Source organism: Sus scrofa, chromosome X (genome assembly GCF_000003025.6).
Source record: "Sus scrofa isolate TJ Tabasco breed Duroc chromosome X, Sscrofa11.1, whole genome shotgun sequence".
Taxonomy (NCBI): domain Eukaryota; kingdom Metazoa; phylum Chordata; class Mammalia; order Artiodactyla; family Suidae; genus Sus; species Sus scrofa.
Window position 1 is genome coordinate 108,798,088 of NC_010461.5, and position 24,523 is coordinate 108,822,610.

Genomic DNA, 24,523 nt, shown 5'->3' on the forward strand with positions numbered 1-24,523 from the left:
ATGGGAAGGCCGTGAATTCAGATATTCTTTCAAGAGAAGCACCACCTGCTTCATGAGTAATTGAATTTAAATCTCCACCTTCAATAATTCCACAGCTTATGTCAAACCTTGGAAACAATTACGAAATAAATCACTAGGAAGGTCTGCTTAATCTCATCAGGTTAATAAACGCAGACAAATTAATCACTTGAAGGTAAACAAAAAGGAATAATTGATTAGAGTCCTCTTGATTACTTTATTCTATTTTCTTTATCAAACTATTTTTACCATTATCTTCAATTCAGCTGCTCTGCCTTGAAATTATTACTTTACTTCATCTTCAGATTTCCATGGAAACCAATTCAAAGCCCTTCTCTCCACTTGATGATGTGTGGAATTATTTATCCTGATTTCATCAAAAAGATTTTTTTTTTTTTGGTAGTAAGATCTATGTCAGCATAACCTTTATGAAAAGTGAAGGTAAAAAAGAAAACTGCATATCTTGGCTTTCAATGAGAAAAATAGAGTCTTGGAAAGGCAGAGAATATTGTCTCAGAGAATGTCAAAGAGCTTTCCAGATATTTATGAACCTTTTAATTACTTCAGAAATAGGTGACTGAAAGTAGTTGTATTTAGATGTGGCGTGGGGTGGGGTTGGAGGTCACACAAGAGATAGTCTGTTTTGCATCCATCAGCTTTAAGTGGCTACGCGGATGTGACTGGAACAAGAGCTAATCATGGGTTCCTGGTGATTGCAAAGGTAAGACAGATGTGTGTGGCACAGGGCTCATCTGACAGATAGCGAAGGTTCCAGCAGATAGGATTCAGTGTCCAGAAGGTCTGAAAAGCAGTTCTCCGAAGTGGGAGTTCACCAAGGTGAGCTCTGATCCTTCTGCTGGGTGGTGCTGGAGAGAGTGGGCGCACAGCCTGTCCCAGAGGAAGTGCCAGAAGCCCGCTGACACACACTGCCGGGACCATTTCCCTATGTTGCTCACAGACTCAGTGGAGCGTGGCTGCATCCTGAGTGGGGACTAAAGAACTCAGGCAATGCTGGCCCTGCCCATCCATGCTGACTTCCTGGCCAAGAACTCCTTAATCATCCCTAGGACCATACCAGATACCATCCTTATTCGGAACCCAGCTTGTACAGCAGAAATTGGCACAACATTGTAAATCAACTATATTTTAATAAAAATTTTAAAAAAGAACCCATCTCAGAAACGAAGTGATAAGACCGATCCCTTGGACGAAGACTAACTCAGAACTCAAAACTGTCAATTCCAGAAGGTTGGTGTGGTCACGTGCAGAGGATGAAATTGAGGCAGGAGATCAATGGGTCCCAGGCTGAGCAACTGTAATCTCTTCGCTGTGGACAGATACTTCAAGATAAAAAGATGGCAGGAGCAAGAAGGTGCTGTGCCCTGCTTGGATAAAAGATAGTGACCACCCTCATTCTTGAGGTTCAAGAGACCTCCGGAACTACACACTCACAGAAAGGTTCCCCAGGGGTCAGAGAAAGGAGGGGCACAGACCGTAGTACTTCCTGTCAACTTCCCAGAGACCCTGGCAGTAGAATCCAGCCTTGCTAAAAGATGTTCACGCACGTGCGCGCACACACACACACACACAGGGGAGGGCCCTGAGTCAGGCCAAATGTGGGCTCCAGGCCAGATGAAGCAAGATGATTGGCCAGAGGAAGCCTGGAAGGGCTGCCCCCACACAAGTGATTTAAACCACCTCCAAAGCACGTGTGGCTCTCTTTCCCCTCTTGCTCTTTCCCTCTATCTGTCTCTCTCTCTATCTGCACCTCCCACCACCACCTGAGCCTGCCTGTGCTTTCGCCACACCGATCTAATCTCTCTTCTCTCTCTCTCTCTTTCTTTTTCTAGGGCCGCAATGGCAGGCAGCACAAGGAGGTTCCCAGTAGGGGTCCAATCAGAGCTACAGCTGCCAGCCTACGCCTCAGCCACAGCAACTCGGGATCTAAGCTGCGTCTTCGACCCACACCACAGCTCACGGCAATGCCAGATCCTCAACCCACTGAGCGAGGCCAGGGATCGATCCTGCAACCTCATGGTTCCTAGTTGGATTCCTTTCTGCTGCACCACAATGGGGACTCCCTCTCATCTCTCTTAATAAATACTTTATTGGAGTTCCCGTTGTGGCTCAGTGGTGAACGAATCCGACTAGGAACCATGAGGTTGCAGGTTCGATCCCTGGCCTCGCTCAGTGGGTTGAGGATCCGGCGTTGCCATGAGCTGTGGCGTGGGTTGCAGACGCGGCTCAGATCCCGCATTGCTGTGGCTGTGGTGTAGGCCGGTGGCCGTAGCTCCGATTAGACCCCTAACCTGGGAATCTCCATATGCCACGGGAGCGGCCCTAGAAAAGGCAAAAAGACAAAAATAAATAAATAAATGAATAAATAAATAAATAAATACTTTATTTGCTTCACCAGTCTCAATCTCTTTGCCGAATTCTTGCTCCAAAGGGACAGGTACTGGGGACTTAGATCAAGTGGTCAGGGTTCAGTGTTCTTTCTCATCCCACAGCCACCCAAGAACAAAATATGCCATGTCTTGCAAAATGTAAGCAGATCTGAGTTACCTCACTGGCCACTGAGCCCTCCTCCTCCAAAGCCCCTCACTCAAACAAAAGGCAGTGGGAAACTTTGCTGGAAGCACTCAGAAATAAGGGATCTTTTGACCTTGCTGGATTCGGCTCAGGCTAGGTGGTCCTGTAACACCTCCTCCTCTGAGCCACTCGGTTCAGGCATCCACGTTCTTTTGAATAAAGGAACACCCATTCCCATTGCTGTGCTTCCCAGTCTGTGCCTTGCGCACCAAGGGTCCTTTATAATCTGCATGACAAGTGGCCCTGTTTAAGCTCAATGCCGGGCACCACAGGACATCAGGGAAGGCTGGCAGCTGGCAGCGGCAGCCTTATTAAGTGCTGTTGAGCTTGTTAAGTGCTGCTTTGGCTGGGGGGTGGTCCTGGAGCAGTCGTCCTTTCAGCGATAGGAATAAGAGCCCCTTCTGACCTCCTGCCAAATCCTGTAAGTGCAGATCCGAGGGGAATAAACACAAAAACCTCCTTGGAGAAAAATCACAGGCGGCAGGTATTGGCGCTAAGACTGGGAGTGAAAGTCATCACATAACTGCAAGCGTTTGTCCCCTGGAAATAGCGGGCCCTGTGTATCTGAAAGTGGCGGGGGCGGGGAAGTGCCGAGCAGAACTGGGGAAGGCTTGACTCCTAGGAGTTCAAGTTTGTAGATGGACTAAGGAGCGTTGTTCAGGAAAAGGGTGAAGAGTCATTGTTTCTCGCCAATGTTCCAGGCTGAGTAGGTCATTCTGGACGAGATGCTATGATTCTGAAGCTCTGAGACAAAAGACCCTCGGTTTTCTGCACGGGCTCCATCGCAGAGAAATAAAATCCTGCTACGACAGACTGTCTGGGAGACTCAAGAGATCTGGAAAAACACGGGTGGAGGACCCAAAGATTGAGTAAGATGCTACCGAGGATGCTGGCCACTGAAAGAAACATCCAGCAATCCCAGGGACTTGCAGGAATAAGTCCTGCCTGCTCTCAGGACAGATATATGAACAATAATTTGGGGTGGAGGGGATTGGAGGGGATGTTGCCTGGAATTGGAGCTACTTTCCAAGGTGCCCTTCTGAAACAGGCCATCCCCAGCTGCCCTTTTCTCTCTGTTTCTAGAACACCTGGCAGCTCTCCTGACGTGCATCTCTTCTCTGGGTTGCGATCTTAAAGGCTACGGTCTGAAATCCCAGGGCACATGGGTCCAGGCTTCTCCCACTCCTCAGGAGTACCTATCTTCTTCCAAGGGTCAAATTCTTTCCTCCCTCCCTCCCAACCCAGCCTCATCGAAGGCCTATGCACACGATACCCAGTGAGTTCCCGACAGGAACGTGGAATGAACGCCAGCCCTCTTTTCGGTCTGCTTGGTCCACTGCGCATCAACATGCATCCACACAGGCTCCACAAATGTCTCCAACACCAGAAAAGCGGGGCGAAAAAACCTGCAGCGTTATGCACAGTGTATTCAGGTGGGAAAACCGTGACTAACCCAACTCTTCAGCATTTTCAAAGTGGTTCTGATTGAATAATTTGACGCTGAAATGGCATCCAGAGTACTTCACCCCCAATGGCAATCAGATCCACTCCAACCTGGAGTCTTCTCTTAGGTCAGAGAGGTGCTTGAGGGCCAAGAACCGAGCAGTTTCTCACACCCTTGAACCACTTTCTCGATGGGCGACACACAGAAACTTCCGCATTTCCTACAGGACTTGGTAAGCTCTTTTTGGAATTCATTCATCTCAGATCCATGAAAAACAGTTGTGCTGCTCTAACTACAAACAGCACTGAAATTTAAAAAATTAGTTTGCAGGGTCCTAGGAAATAGACATTGTATTTCAGAAGAGAGAGTTGGGTCAGAACTCTCCATATCTTTTATCTGGCACTGAGGGTGCAGTGCTTGTAGTGTTGTTTGTATTTCATTATCTGTCTCCCCGACTAGCTCTTAAGAGGGCGCTCCACGAAATATTTGCTGAACGAATCACTGACAAAGGTGCATTTCGGCTCAGTGGAAAAGGATTACCATGATGGATTATCTGGCACTCTTGTGAGAGAAGGAAGTGGTGACACACGTGTCACATATCTTCCATCCCTAAAGGAGAATGAGCTGGGAAAATTGGATTCTAGTTACTCATGGCTGATCATCAGGTGCATCACAAAGACAGGGGAGCTTAGAAAGGACGCTCAAGCAAGTTCGCTTGGATGGTTGGCCAGTGCTGCAGCATAACAACAAAAAATCGATTGCATTTATAGGGCTTTTAGTGTTTTTTTCCAGTGTGTGTTCTTCTAAGTGGTAACAGAGATGAAACCCAAGCTGTTTGTTGTTACGGGGTTACCTCAAGTCTCTGGGGAAGCGGTGACTACTCTTTGCTCTCTAGAAATGACCCTGGGCTCCTTAGAGTTCCCAGGATAAGGAAGAGTGCTTAAAAATATAGGGATAGGAGCTCATCTAGCTGCTTCCCCAACAGGTGCTTGAATCCCCTCTGCAACATATCAAGCCACCGAGTGGTTGTCTTTTGAAGACTTTTCAGTCCTGATTGCTTCCCCACGAAAGCCTGCTTTTCCATTTGCTAAGAGGCTCACCTTGCTGAAGTCTTTTCGCCCTTGTTCTGTTACTGAGCAAGACAGCTCTTCAAATATAGATTTCCTTTAATTAGAGCTGATGAGGCTCCTTTATTTCATTTTTCTATCGTGCTAGGTGGTTCTCCTGAGAGGTTTTCTTTTTTTGCTCCCAACGTTTTTCATTTCCTTCTCCCCAAAGTGTCTAAATGAGAGGCCCTGTCCCTTTAAGCATCCTCTTCCCCGTGATCTAGGATTTCCGTGAATCACCAAGCCAAGGAAAGTTCCGTTCACTGAGCTGTGCTTTCCTTTAGCCTCCTTCCCCAGCTTCCCTTGGCTGAACGGTGGCCAGTGACTGAAGCCCAACGTGGCTATGGTGGCTCAGAAGCAACCTCGGGTGTTCAAAGCATTTATTCTCTAAAGCCTAGGGCATGCAACCGATCAGGTAAACCCTTCACACTGAAGCTCACAATTACTTTGTAATTGCAGGGCTCTTGGAAAAGGCAGCTGGGACAGTCACATTATCTCGACCTCTCCCCTTCCATTAACCTTTCACTCTAACGACTCACCACAGGGGCATCGGGGACGGGAGCAATATGTTTATTGATCCTTATTGATCATCGTTGCTATTTTGTTCTCTTCACCTCTTGGCACAGATGCTATTTCTGCCCAGGGAAGGTGGTCCCATCCCTGAATCCCTCACTGGGATCAAAAAAGAACATGCATCAGTTCCTCATTTATTTCCTCATTTCAGCTGGCTATTCACTTAGGTCTTTACCAAGAGCTTGGGTGTTGGCTCCAGACCATCAGGGGCCACTGGAACTGTGTGTCACAATTATCACCTTCACCTCGAGCCCTGGGGATTGAGAAGCAAAGCAAAACAAAACAAAACAAAATCACAGTTCTGGTCTTGGATGGTTGTGGGTGATGGAGACCTGAAATACAATGGGAGCCTGGGACCCGAATAGTAGTTATGGGGGTGGCGAGAAGGAAACCATGGATAGCATAGCAAACACGAAGGACTAAACTCAAGAACGGACTCCCTCTGGAGAAGGAGAATAAAGTCTACATGAAAGCTGCTGAGAAAAGTCTGGAAGCTGAACGACTGGGAAAACAGAGGTGCGGTGAAAGAGACAGGATGGGAAGGGGATCTGGACTGGAGGAGAAGATGATGGATTTGGTCGGGAGCGTATCGAGGTGGGGTGCTGATGGACAGCATCCAGCAGGCAATTAGAGAGATGGCGCTGCAGCTCCAGATGAAAGACAGTGTCAGATGTACAGTCGCTGCTCTGAAGAGGGAGTCAAGGCTGTGAGACAAGCAGCGAGGCTGGATGGGACAGCCAGCCAGCCACCGTGATTAACGAGCGGATGTTTTGGGGGGTGGCGGGGAGGGACAGCCTGTGTCGGAATCCGCTTTCTTCCACTCCAGTTTAGGATGATTTACCAGTGGGTTCCAAAATCTTAGATGCCTGGGGGCCCAGGTTGACTTAGCGGTGTAGAGTTCAATGCTAAGGTTAATGAGGAAAGTGGGGCCTCGAGCCTTCGGCAGGCCAGTGACTTTTTCACATCCTGTGTCCATAGCCTGCTTCTCCCCCATCCTCCTAGCTCAGTCAGATTGCTTACAGGTCACAAGGTGAGCGGGGCACCAAGAGGAGAGGTGGGTGGCAAGGACCATCAGTCCATTCCCATAACAACGATATCCTGCAAGGTACATCCCACGCGGCTGTCACCTTGGGGTAAGGAGGGCAGCCGGGCGGAGAATCAAAACTGAGCTTTAAGCTTTGGCTTCACTTGCCCCCTTCATTCTCCTTTACCGAGACCTAACCACGTGCCTGGGACTGTACTTCTGATCGACGGCGCCCAAATCCATTCCTATTTGTCAGCAGGCTTCCCTTCCCTTTTCCTGTTCCCAGCCTTTGCCCTGCGCCTCGCTAACTGGCACCCTCGGTCACCCTCTCTTAGCATCCCAAGCGATACAAGGACGACACGACTAGAACATCACCAGGGCTGGGGGTGGGGGCAGCCTGCCTGGGAGCAAATCAACAGCTTTGCCCTTGAACAGCCCATGTAGCCCAGGCTTCCTGCGTCGAGCTGAGTTCAGGAGGGCCGTGTTCAAGGAACCGTGGCCATGACCCTTTCCAAATCGAAGCAAGCTTTGGGCTTAAGCTCCAGGCCTGCAACCTACCCGCTGAATCACTGAATTCCTCTGGGTCTCAGTTGCCTCATCTGTGAGTCCTACTTCTTAAGGCCACAGCATACATAGTTTTGAAAATCATAAAATGGTAAATAATGTCTTTGCTCAAAAATGTATATGGTGTGTTTTCTGTGTGCCGGTCACTGTGTTGGGCCCCGTGGATACACTGATGAGCTAGTGCAAGAGGCACGTACGTCATCAGACACAAAACAATAGCACGTACCAAATGAGACAAAGCAAGTGTGAAAAGGTACGAGGGAACTAAAGCAGGGAGCAACTGCCAGTGCTCAGGGGCATCAGGGATGGCAAAGCTCGAGCTGAATTACTATGATGAAAAAATTATCATTTTTGAATTGCTTTAAAAATTATAATCAGAAAACAAAACCTTGGTTATGAGAATTTTCATCAAATAGAGCAGAATTATGCCTATGCTTAGGCAGAGAATCTTCTGGATGCCCGCCCCCTCCCCATACTGCTCCTGAGTCAGGAAAGAGGCAGACGCAAAGGGCTGCCCACATCCATCTGGGAGAATCTCCTCTTTTGCGGGGAAGTGGCAGTTACTGCAAACACCACACAGTGGAGCTCCTAGCAGGTGACACAAAAATCGGATCCGACAGGATTAATTGAGCTTGAAGTTCTATTTACTGAAAATGATCTGGCATAATTAAAAATTCACAACTGGAGCCTAGGTGGTGAACATTATACATTAGGGAGTCCCCAGAGTGGGCTAGAAAAGTCTCAGTGCACTCTGAGGAAAAGCCAAAGGTGGCAAGAGTTGGCACGCACGAGAAAGGAAAGTCGATCCGTCTATGTGGAAGTGTGATTCTGCTTCAGGCTTCAAGACGTCATGAACCAAAGATGTTGGGGGGGGGGTCGGGGGGCGGGGGGCAGGAACAGATCGTTTCCTTTTCTCTGCTGAATAATTACTTTGTTTTTATTTTCTACTATCTCAGTTCTTACGGGATTTTCAAGAATGTCCACTCTGCCTGCACATTATATATCAAATGCTTTGAGGACAAGGGCCAATTGTGTTCATATCTGTTCCTAAAGTTTCTTATAACATCTGTCATATAAAAGCTTTCAATACCTGTTGATGGCTAAGCATTCTGATAAATCTAGCTTCCAACATATGCCTGCAGAACAGACTAGCACGAATTAGGTTAGAGGTTTAGCAACGGAGTCACGCGCCTTTGTCTTTTTGTTCAAATGACTATGTCAGACCACGCTGGCTGCCTACAGAGGTGACATCCCATCACAGTGCCATTTCTGAGCTCCAGTGCCCCCAGGTAGGAAGCTCGAGCAGGGTACACCTAGTGGGAGTCGGCAACTTTGGAGAACGGCATTGCCAAACAAGCTGAAGGCAGCCCCACAGTTGTGGAAAGAGCATGCGCGCTGGAATCGGGCAGAACCAGGATCCTAGTCTGTCTTGGTGATAACTGGAGGCTCTTGGACAAGTTGAGTGATGGAGGCAGGGTCGGTCCTGCCTAAGCAAGGCCTCTGATCTTAACACTGGGACTTCAAGGTACCAATTCTCTAGCTACATACTGGTGCTCAAAGCCAGGAGCACTGACATACATTCTTGGTACTAAACTCCACATCTCTCTCTCTCTCTCTCTTTTTTTTTTTGCCTTTTTAGGGCCGTGCCCGTAGCGTATGGAAGTTCCCAGGCTAGGGGTGGAGTCGGAACTACAGCTGCCAGCCTACACCACAGCCGTAGCAACAGGGGATCTGAGCCGCATCTGCGACCTGCACCACAGCTCACGGCTACGCTGGATCCTTAACCCACTGAGCGAGGCCAGGGATCGAACCCCCAACCTCGTGGTTCCTAGTTGGATTTGTTTCCACTGTGCCACGACAGGAGCTCCCTGAACGCCACATCTTAAGTGCTTTCTAAGGAGGTGAATGTATTTGAGATATGGAATGACTGGCCCACAGGCACCGGCTGTCTAGCGCAGGGAACTCTACCCGATATCCTGTGATCATCTATGAGGGAAAAGAATCTGAAAGAGAATGCCTGTGTGTCCACGTATAACTGAATCACTCTGCTGTAGAGCAGGAATGATCACAACATTGTAAATCAACCGCACTTCAATAAAACTTTAAAAATGGAAAAAAAAGTGAAGCTGGCTTCTTAGAAATAAAGTAGAAGGGCCAGGTCAACAGGTCTTTGAAAATGCTTTCTTGGGTAGTAAGGAAAGAAAAATTCTCTCAGCTCTGCTCCAGTATGTCTCTTAACAGCCCTGCCCCTCTAAACCAAGGGTTTTTACACTTCTCATTTATACCGAGAGGGACGGCTAAGACTTGAAAATATTTTCATTTTCAAACTGCTCAAGCATTTCTCATTCAAGTATCATGTATTTGTTAGAATGCACACTCGTTCTTTCTTTTTTTTTTTTTTTTGTTTGTTTGTCTTTCTAGGGCTGCACCCAAGGCATATGGAGGTTCCCAGGCTAGGGGTCAAATCGGAGCTGTAGCCGTCAGCCTACACCACAGCCACAGCAACGCGGGATCCAAGCCACGTCTGAGACCTACACCACAGCTCACGGCAACGCAGGATCCTTAACCCACTGAACCAGGCCAGGGATTGAACCTGCAACCTCATGGATACTGGTCAGATTCATTTCCTCGGTGCCACGATGGGCCCTCCCGCACACTGTATCTAAGCACAGCTCCTTTGCAAACACTATCTGTTCCATGATGCGTATAGGCAACTTCTAATTTCTTTTCCGCATGAAACTCAATGATCAGCTTCTTTTTATTGTGTTCCAATTTGGATTTCTGAGCATTATTTTACTGTCTGCTCATGTAAGATTAAAATACTGAAAATTCCTAGAAGGAAAACAAACTTGTTCTCTATCACCCCATTAATCCCTGTTAAATGCTAGACCTTGTATAATTTATAACAATATACTTCTTTCCAGGAACATGAGTTTTTAAGAAGAGTCTAGTCTAACACAGAACACTTAAAGGGTAAGCCAAAGATTGAGGCTCTTTACTGAATGCACCCCATCCCAGGCAAGGGAAAGACTCACAAATATGAACCTAGAAGGGTCCTTAGAGGTTCAGAGAGGAGAATGGTTATATCCAAGGGAAGTATATTGAATTCTATGTGCCTGCGGAGCTCAAATGGACGATTGGATCTAGGATGCAAAGCTTAGCTACATAGAGAGACTTCAGCTGAAGAAGGGTCCCCAGAGATTTGGGAGTCTTCAGCATACTGATGGTAGTTGCACATTTTAGACTTAGAAGAGTGGGTAGAATGAGAAGAGCCTAGGAAGCAAATTAAGAAGGACAAGCTAGAGTGGAGAATGCGGCCCCCTGCAAGCCAAGGGAGAAACTGGATCCAGAAGCATGAATGTTGCTATCATAAGAGACTCATTTGCTGATGATAAGTCAGTTTTGTGTCTTGGGTTTCCAACTGCTACGTGTTGCTTTCCCCCAGCGCAGCTTTCTGATTAGTTGTGGTGTTTCATCAGTCATGCCGTGCTGGGCAGTGCCAAGAGTATCTGATAGACAATAAACTCTCTTGATCACATGCAACCTGTTCTCATCAATTCTTGAAAAAAGATGATCCGAGGTATGTGGAAGGAAGCATCTTGTGCCAAATAAATCCCTAATTACAGGCATCAGACATATTTTTTTTCAGTCTGGCCTTATTTACTGAAACAAAGGCCAATTAAAAAAAGAAAGAAACCATTTTAGTGCCTGAACTAGATGAATCCACCATCGTTTATGTAAATATGGTTCGAATCTCCCAGAGAAAGAGCTAGCCTGCTTTCCATCACCGTTCCTGTTGTTTGCTTCCTCTATTATGTCCCAAATCAGAAACGGCCCCTTCTCCTCCCTCCTTGGCTTTAAAACCTTAAGAAAAATCTTGGCTCCGGAATAATCAGATTTCAAGTAAGCCATATGCCAAGACCCACTGGTTTTGCACTTAAGAAGGCCTCGTCTTCCTGAGACTCATCTCATCCCTATCACGTCTCGCTAAGAGGGGTCCTGTGCTGTGGATGGGAGAGTGATCTGGCTGTGACATCTGTCACCCCACCTCCCGCGTCACTCCATGCGCCCCCCCACCGGGGCTGCGCTCCCAGTAAAAGACGACAACCTTCCCCGACAGAGGACTGTGCTTTGGCCAGGGGTACAGGAGTAGGTGCCTTCCCCTGCTAGAACCTCCAAACAAGCTCCCAAGATAGGTCCCGTGCTTTGAAATAGTGGCCCTCTAGCTCTCCCCAGCCACCAAACAATCAACTTCCTATTCATAAAACCCTTCAACTGTACAAACTGGGTGTCCACGCATTTCCCTAGAGCCAACTGCTGAAATCACAATACACGATCTCGCTGGCTGGGCGCGCCCTTCTTGGCTCAGGGGAACAAGGAGCAACGGGAAGGTAGAAAACTAGTGAGAAAAACGTGAAAGGCACAAATAAAGCTTGTTACTGCAAAAGTCTAAATGAAGTAAAGAACAAAGCCCTTGGGAAAAACGCCCCGTTACCGGCTGGAAGCAGATCCTACCGTGGGACGATGCTGCCTTCTTCCTTCTCTCCCTCGGTCTTTGTGAGAAAACGACTGTCTTCCAGGAAGACAGGCCTAGAAGTGAATGTTTGTCCAGGAAGCGATGTTAAACTGCATCGAACCACTTCGGGAACCCTCTCGGTTGGGGGCAGGTGGGTCAGAACAACGCCAGGCATGAGCTGTGAGGACTCCGTGTGAGAGAGGCAGATCCCTTCAGCTATGAAGGGCTAGCATCTTCACGGGGGTTCAAGAATGTCCGGTACTCATCATGGCCCTTGGCAAGGAGACCCATTCTTTAGATGGCATCGGGACAAGGTAGGAGGGGTGGGGACCTGGAAGTAGCACAGAAGATTCCAACGGAATAAAATACCGTTGACACTTACAGGGAAAACCAGATGGCATTTATCCCAGGGAAACACAGGCTTGGGAGGAGAGGCGCCCAGATAGATGCAGAAAAGGGATACAAACAATCCTTTGTGGCTTAAGGGCAAAGGAAATGTGCTTTCCAAAGCTGTGCAGTGCTTCTCTTGGGAGTCTTAGAATTATGGGTTTTGTGACCCTGTCTGCTCTATGTTAATTGTGTTTTCCTTGCTTTTTTTTTTTTTTCCCTGAGTGTGGTCTATTAAAGTTACCTTTCATATGATCAGCTTATCTGGGGCATAGGGGAGGGCAGGTCAGCATGAAAGTTCCAGAAACTCAAGAGGAAGCTGAAACCCCAGGGAGAAAGCGTGGCCCTCTTGCTCTCCAAAAGTTGTGCTGTTGTTTCTTTCTTTGGATTTCTCTTGGGAGCCCTCACTCTGCTCTTCCTCTGCAGGCCCGGGAAGGACTTTTGTTTAAATTAAGGGGACAATATCCTTCACCGCCTGCTTGCCAGGATGTCAAAACTCAGCCAGACCTTGTCAGGGTACATTGTCCAGTTGTCCGGGGTTCTAGAGAAAGGTATTCTGTGGCCTATGCAAGACCGTGAACTCCAGGGAGCCAAGAGCTTGCAGGCCTGACCCATCTGATTTTGGACAGCATCTCTTCTGGAACAGATTGTCCCCTTCCAAAAATGAAGAGACAGAGAAGAGTCCATTTTTAATTCTATCAAGTGATGGCCACAAAAGCTGAAACTCAAGTAAAGCACCAATGAAAGCAATGCTAGCTAGCATCAGTAATTGCCACAGGCCAGCGATCCCCATGCTGAAAAAGGTTCTGGCTCCAGAGATAAGAAAAAACAGGGGGGTCAGCACTGCTCTATGCACCCCCTGCCACTTTTTCGGGGTCAAATGGAATTGCGGCTGAGACCCAGCTTGTGGCAACACCGGATCTTCGACCCACAGAGCAAGGCCAGGGATCAAATCCACAGAGACAATGTCAGATCCTTAACCCCCTGAGCACAATGAGAACTCCACTTTCTGGTAATGTATAGCCCACCACTGCCCCCAATTAAAGGCAGCTTATTCTAAAGTACACCTCTAATATGACAATTGGAAAAAAATAGGATCAATAAAAATATTTGCAAAAGGGAGAGAGACTCGTTCTCAAAATCTTGGATGGCAGGATTACTGAAATCAACTGCTGGAGTCGGCTGTGAGTTTCCTAGCAACCAAGGCCATAAGGGAAACAAGCTGGGTAACAGCATCCTCAACTTGTGATGAAAGGAAGGGTGTCATTTTGTCAGGAGAGTCAAAACTTATTCCTGGTGCTATGTCTAAGAAGCACAGAGTTTTCTGGAAATGCAGAAACATTCCCGTGGGACAATGTCTTACCCAGACGTGTTAACAAGTCGAACGGAGCATAATTTCCATACTGTAAAATTCATCCATGCTGAGCCGTTGAGGATGTCACATTAGAGGGTAAGGCAACCTGCAGGCAGCTATGGTGTGGGTGCAGCCTTCCTGGGGATCTAACCTGATAGTGGGGCGGGGGAAAGACCTGGAGGCGTGCACTTGAACACGGGCCCCGGATCGATGGCTCCCCAAACTACCACTTGTTCACTGGACTGCAAAAAGGATAGATCCTATTGAGTGGTCTCGTGTCAGCAGGCTTGGGGCTTTCCGTGGCTTTCCTGCCCTGGCACAGCTGATCCTCCTGCATCCTGCCCCCACCATCAGCAGCAGCTGTATCTGCTGTCGACATCCTCTCGGGAGCTGGGGAGACTGGGCCAAAAGCTGCGGAGAAGCTCTTCTCCCACTATCCCTTGGGCTTCGTTCCCATTCTTTGCTCAGGACTCCTGGGGCATTGCTCTCAGTCAAACGCCATCAGCCATTCTCTCTTATCATTACCTGCTCCTCCCACTGGCAATTCCCCTTCTCTGCCTCCTCTCAGTCCCTCAGGCAGGGCACTGGCTCATCACCTGGACTGCACAGCTAACGATCTGATGCTCTTGGCAGGCTTAGAAACCACTTTCTTTGCTTTCCTGCCCATAGCTTACAAAGGAACAGAGTAAGGAAATAGCTATCTTTCCCCAAAGGCGTACTCACAGTTAATCAAAGAGGACACAAAAAGGCACCAGGGCAAACAAAGAGGCTCCTTCTTTCGAGACCTTAACAAATTAAAACCCACATTAATTAAATCTCTGGCCTTTTAATTGTTCCTGGATCAAATATACCGGGGGCGATTTTTCATGCAGGTCCAGGCGGTCACAAGCTCGGTAATTCACCTAGGCAATTCTGACATCACATATTTGGCCCTGCTTGTCTACGAAGTCAAAAGGAGGAACTCATTAGCAAGGAGGAGGTATTCATTAGCCCTCTGTAAATTTACACTCCTGAAAGATGCCAGCTCCATCCAGACCATTGGAAGGAGACCCGGGCTCAGAGGGACTTGGCAAATGAGGGAGTCAGTGTAGGCGGTGTGACAAAGTCTTGACCCAGATCTTTAGCAAGCACACCAGGGCCTATAGGATACCCCGTGCACACTGGTCCTCTGAAAGTTGTCACCTGCCTAAAGCTCGTCCCTGGAAACTTTCTTCACAGGCAGTTATGACATAGAGGAGAACCAGCATTCACGACTGCGTGGTCACACCTCAGTTTTGGCCCTGACCACAGGCTCATCCAATGAGTACCTCATAAATTACCTTCTGATGACATTGGACTGATTCCAAAAACCTAATGCACCCCCAAAGTCCTTCGCTGAGCAGAGTCCAGAGACTATGCCACAGCTGCCAAACCTGGTAACCAATGGGGCTCCATGGAAAGCTTGATTACGCGGAAGAAACCAGCCCCTTTTCCCAGCTATCAATCCTGCTGGGTTTGTTATAATCCTTTCCCTTCTTTTGATCACTATAGTGCTTTGGCTTCATTCGCCTTTTAATGAGAAATAAATCCTAACATCAGTGGTCCTAGATACCTTTTTTGAGCGTTTTCTTCGTAGACAAAGATGAAAGAGCCAGGAGCTCCCTGGCGGCACAGCAGGGTCAGGATCCGGTGTTGTCACTGCAGTGGCTCAGGTCGCTGCTGTGACGAGGGTTCAATCCCTGGCCCAGGAACTTCCACATTCCACCAGCATGGCCAAAAAACAAAAAACAAAAAAAAAAAGAACCAGGTACCAAACTGAAATGCCCCCCCTTTTTTTCAGCTCCTTCTAACATGGGATCTTTCACTGACTCCTCTAATGGAAATAGTTCTGCTGAGGCATAAAGAAATAGGTCCATACGTCAGTGCCTCCAAAGGTCCATTAAACATAACGTTATTTCAAAGCACATTAACTATCCTAACCAGTGTCAGACAGCAGCAGGGAAGCGCAGGAGTTGAAGACTAATGCAGACTTTTTAGGATGCTCGATGAGAATGTAAATTACAACTCTCACTAATTAAAACTTTGGCCCTTTGATTGCTCCTGGATTAAGTTCACTGGGGTGATTTTTCATCCCCTGCCTGGGCTGACACAAGCCCAATGATTCACGCTGGCCTTCTGACGTCACCTGCTTGGCTCTGCTTGTCTATGGAGTCAAGAGAAGTAGCTCATTAAGGAGTAAGAGGTATTAACTAGACTTCGGTGAAGAGCAACCATGAAGGGTGCTGGCTCCTGATTTCACCTAGATTGTTGAGAAGAGCACCACGTGGACAACTGGTGGACTGAGGTTCTTGTTGCAAAAGCCATCACACCAGTCCCTCAACTGACTGGTGTGCCACCCTTCGTAAGAATGAAAACGGGGGTAAAATGAGGTAATCTTGCTACCCGACTTTGCAGAATAATGACGGCAATAAATGAAAAAGGTCAGGCACAGCAGTGTAAATCAGCTGTACTTCAGTCATTCTTTTAGCAGGATTTTACAATGCATATGTGGTGATCATTCTGATTGGATACTCGTTATAGTCATCTCGGCCTTACGGTGCAAGTTCACAGCTCTTGTCTACTATTGTTTCAACAACAACCCACCTGCCACCTGCTACAGGCAAAGCTCTAGTGATACAAAAACAGTATGTATTTACAACTCTCAAATTAGTGAGTTGCGGTACCAAATTCTGGGACACTCTCAAGAGTCCTCTTCCTTGCCCCTTGCGGCTCAGTCATGGTACATTTAAGAGCAGTAAAGGAACAATTAGTCCACAAGAGTCTGGCTTTGTGCACCCTTTATACCCCCAAGAAAAGCCCTCTGTTGTGCCTGCTGTATTCAGGCTTTTCCCTTCTCTGCCAGTCTTGGGCTTCTTTGCCCTGCCGCCGGGGTCTCTTTGAAGGTGATCTGGAATGGAAGCTGAGGACCAGTCCCTTGGGGATCACAGCAGCAGGGGAAGGGAAGGAGGGGTTTAGAGGAACCCTCCAACTCATTATTACTTTCTCTTGGGGAGAATCAGATGATGCCAAGGAGAGCCAGGGAGCCAAGGCTCATTTGGATGGATAAGTTCTGCTATGTTTGTGAAAACAAGCCTCATTAGCTCATAGTGTTGCTTGGCTTAATGAAGGCCCTTGCTGAATAAACAATCGCACCTAGAGGCAATACAAACATTCTGGGCCCATGAAGGGTGCTCTTCTGTTGGGGAGGGGGGGTGGCAATCAATGGACTGTGATGGCTGAAGGATCAATACTTCTCTGAATGAATTTCATCTAAGTGACACCCCGTTGGGATAAGGAAGGACCGACTGGAAAGCATTCAAGGTTACCAACTAAACAACCACATCTAGAGTATTCAGGTGAAACATTTGCAAGGCACACCAGTGGTCAGACAAGAAACCACAAGGAAACTGTAACCTGCCCAGATGGAAGATATTGATAATTCAACATTTCCGATAACCCTCATACAAATCTTCCGTTGAGGAACCAGAGCCATCAGCAGATAGCTTTGTTTTGATTTCAGAGAAGCCTTCTGAAATACAAATTCAAGTCGCTTCTGATGACTTTTAGCAGAGTAGAAAAGCCAGGGGATGGGGTTGGGGTGGGGAGCTTTATCTATAGACTCCACAAGAGCCAAAAGCAAGAGAGCTACAGAAACCCATGAAAAATGGCAAGCTCTCCAAAGTAAAGTGTAATTGGAAATGTAAGGTCATAATTGTATAAAATCACTGATTAGAAGCAAAAGAAGTGAATGGCAAAATTACGAAGTCCGGCACTCAAATTAATCTAGTTCAAAAGGCAGTGATGGAAACGTGAGGCTGAAAGGCCATTGACCCTCTCAGCTGGGAGAATAAATCTCGACTGGGCACAGAATCCATCCTTCTCTCCGAGATCTAAGCTGCGGCTAATGCAGGTGCTTGGGAGAAAGAGCAGAAAACTGCCTTAACTCTATGGGCTTAAGTGACAGCTAATCAATGCAAAATATGTCTTTAAATTGCATGAGAAACGATTCAGAGGCTGACTGTCCCATGAATTCCATTATTCAAAAACGCCCTTGGAAAGCCCAGCTTTCGATGGCATTTTGGTGGGAGATGCCACAAGGAAAAGATGAGTAATGAGCCAGAAATTGGTACAAACAAATAACTGCCTGTCCCCACAACCTGCCCAATAGCAAAGCTGTTGCTATAGAGGTATTAGAATCTACAGCTTTAAAAAAAAAAAAAAGTCAAATTGCTGACTTAACCAGGTTTAAGCTACAGTTAATCAATACAAAATGTGTCCTCCAGTAGTTTTGCAGACCCCAAACTGCTTGCTGCTGGTCATATGAGGTAGGTCATTACAAAGGGCAAATGATAAGATGTCCTCTTAATCTCATTCGGAATTATGAGGAATCTTAATATTACATTTTAGAAAATTTCAAAAGCTCCTGTACCTCCAGAGAATACAATTTATAGTTAGACTTGTAAGCACAAGATCCCATCTTTCTAATATGATTCTAAAAGTAGGGCAGTTAATAGCATAGGTCATTGAATTCGGTTCTATTGAACCAGAGCGTCCCAGTGTCTAAAGCCCCCTCTGGTTAGGAGCTGGGGGCCAGGGAAAGTTACTTAACTCCTTCAGATCAGGAAGCTACTTCCCTTTAAAGCAGGCGCTGACAAAGATTTTCTGTAAAGGGCCAGAGTGTAAATATTTTTGTATTTGCAGACTCTGCTGCTGCAGCAAAAAAGCAGACATCGGGAACACGTAAACAAACACGTGGCTACCTCCCAGCAAAACTTTATTTACAGACATTGAAATGTGAACGTCCCAGCATTTTGAAGTGTCACAAAATATTGTTCTTAATTTTTTTAAACACCCATTTGCAATAAAAACCATTCTTAGCTCACAGGCTATGCCAAAAAAAAAAAAAAAAAAAAAAAAGCCATGGACTGGATTTGGCCTGGAGGCTGTAATTTGCTGACCTCTGATGTATAAACCTCAAATCAGCAACTTCTCTAGGAAATTGAAAAGAGTCTTTGGTTTCCCAAGGTACTAACTTCTCAGCAGAGCTTTGAGAGATTCCAATGCTTTCTGTTCAAGTGGTAGCAGTTTCCTCTGGTGAATGGATGAGTTGAGGGGAAAAAAAGACATAATTTGTGTAAGTTCCACCTCATACAAAGGTTTCTCCTCAGCCTCTTGCCTTCACCTTCCTTCCGTTTTTGTTTTGTTTTTTTGTTTTTTCTTCAGGAACCACAGTTCCTTATCATCATGTTTTTCTGGAAATCCATTTCTTTATTCCTGACCCAGACTCGGCCACTGAGCTGCCTCCTAGAACTGCCCACCCTACCTGAAGTCCATTCCAATGCTGCGGTCGTTTGACTTCACACACAGAACGGTTTCATGTTTTTAATCACCATTTTGGAGGGAGGGGGAAATGACAAGAACACAACATAAAACCTTTCTCAGGGCTCCTTTTTTTTTTTTTAAATAAAGGGAATTTCAACCCCACTTCCAAAAAGACATCCCATCTCCCACCCACTAGCATTTAAAATGCCACCAGTAAAGCCATCGACACTGGCAGTTACAGTCAGGATGCTATGGTGAAAAAGCGCTGGGCAAACTGTAACGTGCTACGTGCAACTCTTGGTAATATTTGGTGGTATCATTATGCCAAGTGTCAAGGAGGGCACCTTGTCAATGTGAATTTTTGTGAGCGAGCCAGTGTTATGGAGGGGCTGCTGGAATTGCTCCCAAAGGGCAGATCAACTGCTCTCGTCTAATAAAGTACAACCCCCGGGTTAGAGACCCGATGATAGCTCTGTTTCTGCTGATGACTTGCGGAGGACAAAGGCTTAAAGTCGCCTAGCTTCCGTGAGCCTTCCTCCTCATTACGCGACATGGAAGGGCTTGGCAAGATCTTTAAAGACCCTTCTATGTGGTGATTTCTAAGCGTTGTGAGTGGGAAACGATGACAAAGGAGGCGAGGGACGCTTGACATCAGAAAGACGATCAAACACCTCCGGCTGCTCCGGTCTGGTTGTCGCTGGGCATGATGGGAACGGGGGCGGGGAGGGGGGCTCTTCTTGCACAGTCAGGTGCTTCACGTGACATGATTGTGTGGCGACAGCCAGTCTTTCCAAAACGAAATTGAGATCTTACTTGTAATCTACGACTATTTATTACACGTCTGGAGGGTTAAGCACCGTGCAGCCCCAGACACGAAAAAGTCAATAAACCCTAAGGTTGTTTTACGGAAATACCTGTCTCCAGGGGCCGGACCATTTGAATGCCTTTGGCCTAGAAGAAAACCCTTCCGGACAAAAACTACTTCCAACAAATCATTCAAACGGCCACAGTCTCGGAGGCTTTTGTTTTTTTCTCTCTCTCTTTACCTCTTCTTCATCTTGACCTCCAGGCAGTTTCTCCTGGGTTTGGTGAAAAGTCAATCTCTTCCCCTTCACCAGGCAAATCTTAATAAGTTGCATATTTTTAAAACAGTTCCACACTCCCTGGGTGTCTTGTCTTAGTGTGACAAGGTACAGCACGAGCGCCCCATATGTGCGGGCTCATGGGACATCGCGGCTGGCAGGCACTGCTCTCTGACGTTTGCATGGCTCCACAGCACTGGCCAAAACCCCCGGGGAGAATAAACAAAAGGAGAAGCATCTGTTTTCAGGTTTGTTCCTTGGGCTAGGGGGGGTGAGGGTGGGAAGCAGGGGAAGCTAGTTGTTTATAGAACAATTTATGGTTACAATTTCAATGGCTGATTACTTGATTTCTTAATCCAGTGCCTCATCACAGATCAAACATGGGTTGCAATAATGAAGTAATTTTAGCCAGGATTACAGACAGTCTCCTACTGAGGCCTTTTGCCTTGGAACAAGGAGCTCTCACCCCAGGCTCCGGGTAACACTGATCAGGACAAGAGATGGGCTGCAGGGTTTCTGCCCAGGCGGGACAAGCCTTGGGACTAGAACTGTGCCCTCTTTGCCACTAAGACTTGGCTCAGTGTAGTCGTGCAGTAATGGTGGGAGTGCAGTCGTAGTGACCGAAGCACCAACCCACCCCCTTCTTCCTTCCACTCTTGGACCATTTATTATCTCTGGACGAAGTAGCTATTTTGCCCCTCCCTTGCTCCGTGGCCTCAGGTGGCTTCTCATGGCCTACGCATTCCACTCCGCACCCCAGCATGGCTTCCAAGACCCTTCATGATGCCACGCAGCCTGATTCATCTTCCAAATGCCACACCACTGCCCTTCCCAGATGCTCCATGCTGGGCTTTGCTTCTGGGCCTTTACAAAGCAGCTTCCTCTGCCCAGATGGCCCTTCTCCCTCTCCTCCTCCTAGCAAACACCTGCTTCTCCCTCCAAACCTACAGTTGTTGCCTTTTCTGCTGTGTATTCTTCTCCACAGCCCTGGGCACCATCAAACCCTTTCTCTTGGCTCGATTTTGTTCAGATCTGATTAGATCGCATTGACTCAGAAGATTTCTTTACACGCTTGTCTTTACTTCCACCTACTGTGGATTGTGAACTTTTTGAGGTTATGTGGACTGGGCTTCGTCTCAGCATTTCTCCCACCTCCTTTACCGACAGGCCAATTAGCACATGTTAGCTGAATGAGTCTGGATGGCATCTAAACTGTTTAGTATGCCTTTGGTTTATAGCAGAAGAGAGTCAAAGAAAAATCCTCTTGTGCAGGTGCATGAAATAACCTCAAAGCATGGCCGAGTGACCACCTATTCTGGGCCATACTCATGCCACTGTCTTTCTTCCCACCCAGGGGAACGGTTCATGTGATAAGCATGGCAGACATCAGGGCAGCCCCCAGTGACTGACCCCAGGAATAGGTTACACATTACAATCACTTTCAGGAAGTAGAGGGTTCGAAGTCTGTAACTCAGACATTTGTAGGCTAAGCTTCAGAGCAATGCTAAAAATGGGAACAGTGTCCTGTCAAGACTTCCCAGTCCTTGACTCAGAGGTTCCTGTAAGCTGGTGCTGCAGAAGTGACCGCACAGTTCGCAGACAGCAAAGGGGCTCTTATTTCACAACCATGTCCTCTGAAGAAAACTGAGGCAGCCGTCACAACCGTCAGCAATTGAAGGTGTTTTGATGTCACCAATTTTGGCCTCTCAAAGCAACTGGAAGAACAGAGTTGCCATTTGCTGAGATGGGCAAGATGGTGAGAGGAACCAAGTTTAGCGGGAAAGTCAGGAGTGTGCTTGGGGGCAGGTCAAATTTGAGATACCAGCTAAGCTTGCCAGTGGGCATCTGGGTTGAGATGTTGCTTATACGAGTCTGGAGACCAGGAGACACCTCAGGCGGGTCATGCACAAGGAAGCCAAGCCTGTCCCCAGCCTTTCCTCATCCTCTCCAAGCAGGCTCCACTCCATGGACACCATCAGCCACTCAGTGTAGGAACAAGCCTGCCTGAAACCGGCTTGGCCTCCTCACGTTCCTCCTTGCACTCCATGCTCACCCTGGCCTTTATTCTCAAGACTTAGTCGGCAAAAGTGGGGGTTCGACACAATAACAACATTTGCAGCAACATGGATGGACCTAGAAATTATCACACTAGGTGAAGTAAGTTAGAGAAGGACAAATATCGTATGCGATCACTAATATGTGGACTCTAATAAAGAAATGATACAAAAGACCTTATTCACAAAACAGAATCAGACTCAAAGATTTTGAAACCAAACATATGGTTACCCAAGGGGAAAGGCTGGGAAGTGGGATAAATTGGGAGGTGGAGATTAACATATACACACTACTATATATGAAATATATGAGTAACGAGGACCTACTACATAGCACAGGGAAATCTACTTAATACTGTGTAATAATGGGAAAGCATCTGAAAAGGAATGGATAGATGTATACGTATAACTGAATCACTCTGCTATACACCTGAAAGCAACACAACTTTGTAAGTCAACTCTACTCCCATAAATTTAAAGGTGGGGGTTCCAGCGATGGCAAAAGCTGCTTCAGAAAGTACGATAATGATGGGTACAATGTAGATTCTGTCATCCTGATGATCTGCCCTTCACTGGAGAAACACATTTTTGATGAAGCTTCCTTACTTCTAACATGTATGAGCATCGGAATAGGAAGATCTGGATATATTCAAAGTGGAGTCTTACATATGCACCCGCACGTTCACCGCAGCTCTATTCACAATAGCCGAGACATGGAAACAACCCAAATGTCCATCGACAGATGATTGAATTAGGAAGATGTCGTATATATACACAGTGGAATACTACTCAGCCATAAAAAAGAACGAAAATAATGCCATTTGCAGCAACATGGATGGAACTAGAGACTCTCACACTGAGTGAGGTAAGTCAGAAAGAGAAAGAAAATACTGTATGATATCACTTATATCGGGTACCTAATATACAGCACAAGTGAACCTTTCCACAGAAAAGAAAATCATGGACTTGGAGAATAGACTTGTGGTTGCCTGGGGGAGGGGGAGGGAGTGGGGTGGATTGGGAGCTTGGGGTTAATAGATACAAACTGTTGCCTTTGGAATGGATTAGCAACGAGATCCTGCTGTGTAGCCCTGGGAACTATGTCTAGTCACTTATGGTGGAGCATGATCATGTGTTAAAATAGAATGTGTACATGTATGTGCAACTGGGTCACCATGCTGTACAGTCGAAAAAAATTGTATTGGGGAAATAACTATTAAAAATAATAATAATAAAAATGGAGTCTTAGATGCCACTGAGGGGCCAACACCCAATCAAGTTCACCGGGAGGGGGCTCTACCATCAGGCCATGCTAACCTCTCTGGGTATGAGTTGGTAAATTTTAAGCCAAGCAAGAGAGCCACCATGTTTTGTTTCTTGCAAAAACCAATGAACATGAAATCAGCCACATACTACAACCTGTCTGGGGCCTCACCTTTCTGCTGCATTCAGCTTGTCTTCTACGCACATGGTTAGCTCCTTCATAAAGCTGGCTGGAAGCTGACAAGCACTAATTATTCTCATCAGCTCCCCAACCCTGCAAACTAGATTCACAAAAGTTTAAAAGTGGTAAAATGTGAAAGGCTGGGGAACACAGCATGCTCCGAATTACCCACAGAGCTTTAGAAACACAGACAGATGTCCAGACGGAGTTGGGCAAGAAAATGTGGTAGGTTAAGTTTCCTCATCTGCAGGTGTTAAGAATAGCCACTCTCTACATGCCCTCCCCGCCACAGAAGGTTCTCTTGCGGGCCGAAATAACGGTCATACAGACAGAGCCTGACATCTGAGTTCTCCTTTCATTTGGACACCGGAGGTCATTTATAGATCCTGACACAGCTACTCTTTGAGCCTGTAGAGGAAAGAGAGTCCACCTAACCAGTCAGAAAACGACTCAACAGCGCCCCCAGAAGGCTGCGCCAGCAACTTCAGGCAAAGGAACGGTGCCGATTCCTTAGATCACCACCGCACCATCAAAAGTGCCAATTGATTCTGTGGTCCGCTCTGTGAGTCCAAGTCCATTGGCCCATCATAATACTGGTCTTCTCCTATTTTTGTGCAGCTGGTAGATGCACGTTTGCAGGCAGCCTGTTTGCACGCCTGCCTGGCCTTTTCATTTCCTCGCACCCAAAAGCAGAATTAGAGAGTTGGTAAGTTCTAGAGAGTCACCTTCCAGCACCCCTCCCTCCACCCTTTACAGATGGAGAAACCAAGGCCCAAAGAGATGTGACGTAACCAGGGTCTTGGGGTGAGTTTAACAGCAGCGTTGGAATGTTGATCCTAGCTTGCCTGGTTTTCCATTCTTGGTCTCTGTCCGTCTCTGACGCAGCCTCTTGCTACTCTGTTTGCCTTCTTTTCTTTATCTCTGCATTTCTGGTCCTCTCTCTGGCTTCGTCTCTGTCCCTCATACACACAAGCCGTGGGAAATTAATCTTGGTTTGGCACGTGCCCTACCTTTTCACCTGTTTC

General features: G+C 47.0%; 1 protein-coding gene across 1 annotated transcript in view; it reads right to left on the reverse strand.

Moving 5' to 3' along the window:
- Positions 1 to 24,523, reverse strand: part of HS6ST2 (heparan sulfate 6-O-sulfotransferase 2) — a 288,400-nt gene that overhangs the window by 42,511 nt on the left and 221,366 nt on the right.